The sequence below is a fragment of the Schistocerca nitens genome, chromosome 5 (genome assembly GCF_023898315.1).
Source record: "Schistocerca nitens isolate TAMUIC-IGC-003100 chromosome 5, iqSchNite1.1, whole genome shotgun sequence".
NCBI classification, from domain to species: domain Eukaryota; kingdom Metazoa; phylum Arthropoda; class Insecta; order Orthoptera; family Acrididae; genus Schistocerca; species Schistocerca nitens.
In genome coordinates, this window is record NC_064618.1 from 836,646,131 (window position 1) to 836,649,399 (window position 3,269).

The window sequence follows — 3,269 nt, forward strand, 5'->3', positions numbered from 1 at the left end:
TACGACGACGTTGCTAGCGACTATACTGACGAAGCCTTTGCTCTCATTTGCCGAGAGACAGTTAGAATAGCCTTCAGCTAAGATAATGGCTACGACTTAGCAAGGCGCCAATTGTATCAGTGCATGTATCTTACGAGTCTCATTTGTATAGTCAAGAGAGATGTACCAAAGGAAGCATTAAAAGTTAAGTATATTCCAAAGCTACGTATTTTCTTTATAGTATTCAATACGTATCCTGTTCCAGACTTCAAGCCATCCTGCTGTAGCTTAGTGCGTGCCTTTCGGCTTCCTTCTCAGTGTGGCGTAGCTAGATTGTTACGCCACAACAGTGGTTCCATAATGGTTCAGGCTATATTTACATGGAATTTACGTGGAATGGACTGGGTCTTCTGGTTCAACTGAACTGATGACTGGCTGGAAATGTTTATTGTAAGAAAGTGAAACACCGACAGCCCTATGTTGTCATTTGTTGTGTGGTGCAGACCAACCAAAGTTGTCAACAAGGCACTGGGCAATGTGGTGTTGGTTCTATAATGGTGTTGGCTATATTTACATGGAATGGAATGGGCCCTGTGGTCCAGCTGAACTGATCACTGGCTAGAAATGTTTATTCTAAGAAAGTGAAACGCCGACAGCGGTCCTTATGTTGTCGTTTGTTGTGTAGCTACAAGTTTCGACGCTTCAGTGCTTCATCTTCAGGCCTTAGTTGATGCCGAAGGGGTTGTCACAATCCATATACACGCTGCATCAGTGGCCAACAACAACAGGTTTGCGCTGACTACCTGTAACTGTAATGTCGTCTCTGCAACCATCAACTTATGTTCGGCTACTTGCAGATCGTTTGCAGCCATTCATGGGCTTCGTGTTCCCAAACTACAATGGAAATTTTGAGGATGGTAATTCAGCGGGTCATCGGGCCACAACTGCTGACAAATGGTCTCAACTATATCCTGGACAGTTCGAGCGAATGCTTTAGCGACACAGATCGTCCGACATGAATCCCATCGAACGTTTATGGGACATAATGGAGAGGTCAGTTCGTGTACTAAATCCTGCTCTGGCAACACTTTAGCAACTGTGAGCGGCTATAGAGGCAGCGTGGCTCAATATGTCTGCAACGGACCTCCAACGCCTTTTTGATTCCACATCACGTCGAGTTGCTGCATTACACTGGACAGTAGAAGGTCCGCCACAAATATGGGGGTATCCCATGACTTTTGTCGCCTCAGTGCGTATCACCCAGCTCAGCTTCCCGACATAAAAATGATTTTGGTGTGTTAGCTACATTTTGTATGCGGCGAAGTAAGACCCAAAATACACCATACATAAACAGCTCAGAGGCTATATTTTTTAACGTTAAGCTTTCGAAATATGTCTGGAGGGTTACTTAATTCTGAAGTAAAAAAAGCACTCCGTCTTCAGGCCACAAGTGGCCCATCGGGACCACCCGACCGCCGTATCATCCTCAGCTGAGGACGCGGATAGGAGGGGCATGTGGTCATCACACCAACTACTGGCCGTTATGATGGTTTTCTTTGACCGGAGCCGCTACTATTGGATCGAGTAGCTTCTCAGTTGGCGTGACGAGGCTGAGTGCACACCGAAAAATGGCAACAGCGCATGGCAGCCCGGGTGGTCACCCATCCAAGTGCCGGCCACGCCCGACAGCGCTTAACTTCGGTAACTGACGGGAACCGGTGTATCCACTGCGGCAAGGCCGTTGCCACTTAATTCTGAAGTACCACAGTAATTATGATCAATGACGAAAAGAGAGCCACTTTACTATCGTACTGCGATGTAACACTAAGAAGAATTCTTTCTTTTTTTGTACCAGATAGTTTCCTCAAAATCGAATGACGAAGATGGTATACTGACCAACACATACGGATCCCAAAACAGGATTTTTAATTTTTTACGTGATATTTGAAGGTTTTACTGGGAAACTGACAACGGAGACCGCAGCAGCTTTCCTCCGTTTGTGTCAAACGATTCTTTTAGAGCAGGGCTTAACAACTGGCCGGTTTTAAGCGCGAGTACTCGCGTCTGCTCAGGCACGTGCTCGCGAGCAGGTGCGAGGTCGCGGAGTAGGGAGGGATAGGATGGAGGGGAAATGCGCGCGCACGTTTGAATGTGATCTCGCGTTCGTAGCAGATTTAACTAGCCATCTGAATGCTTTGAACATTTTACTACAAGATAAAGATCTGCTAATTACTCATTTCATAGATCGAATACGAGCTTTTAAAATGAAATTGACACTTTGGGTGAGTCAGCTGTAAACAGGAAACCTAGCTCATTTTCCTAAATTATCATCCATGCAAGATGTCACAAAGACTGTGAACGTTATTCACATAGTTTAGTTGATCAGCGCTTTCAAGATCTAACAGCACTAGACAGTGATTTTGATCTGTTCTCTCCATATTCAGCGAATATTTAAGAGATTCGTCCTGAGCTGCAGCAAGAAATTATTGATCTGCAGTGTGACTGAGAATACAGAGACAACTTTCAGAACAAGAAAAACATTTTGGAATTCTACAGACACTTCCCTCAGGATAGATTTCCTCATTTGCACAAACTGGCGGTGACAATAATATCAATGTTCGGTCCCACGTATGTTTGTGAACAACCTCTGCAATGAAATGTAACAAGACGCGCCTGAGAAACGCATTGTCTGATCGAAATTTAAACTGCACGCTGCGCCTAAAATGAACAAGAACAATTACTCCGAACACAGACGCAATTGTAAAGGGCAAAAAGTACAAGATAACCGAGAATCCCACACTTCAGTGACACCTTTTATTATGTAACAGTTCACAAATTAATGCGAAGCTAATAAAATTATGTGGCACGTGTACATTCTCCTTTATTTGTTTCATTTGTCGCAGTAATAATTCGTGAGTGATATCCCTGCAGGTGGCCGCGGATTTACATTGACTGGCGGCAGCTGTTGTGTGCCCCACGTGACTTTCCCCACTCTACGCTCTGGTCCGGTAGTGGGGGTAGCGTGCTCGCGCTGCTCCGTGCTCGCGCCTTGCTGCTCACAGCTTGCTCCGCGAGCACGTATGTTGTGAAGCCCTGTTTTAGAGCAACAGCAGGTGACTCGATATTCGGCTGTCCGCATTCCACTTTCACGGGTACGGCATGGACTGCCCCTCGCAGTGGTACGTCCACGGTCGCGGAAGCAATTTGCTCGGGTGGCCTCAGGCGTAATCGCCGCTGTACAGTGAGAAAGGCCGTACGTTGTGTCAGCGCAGCGGTGACACAGGGAGTCG

The 3,269-nt window shown here is 46.2% G+C and overlaps 1 pseudogene; it reads right to left on the reverse strand.

Annotated features, from left to right (window-relative positions):
• Positions 1-1,608: 1,608 nt before the first annotated feature.
• On the reverse strand, positions 1,609-1,725 carry LOC126261350 (5S ribosomal RNA; annotated as a pseudogene).
• Between the last annotated feature and the right edge of the window lie 1,544 nt (positions 1,726-3,269).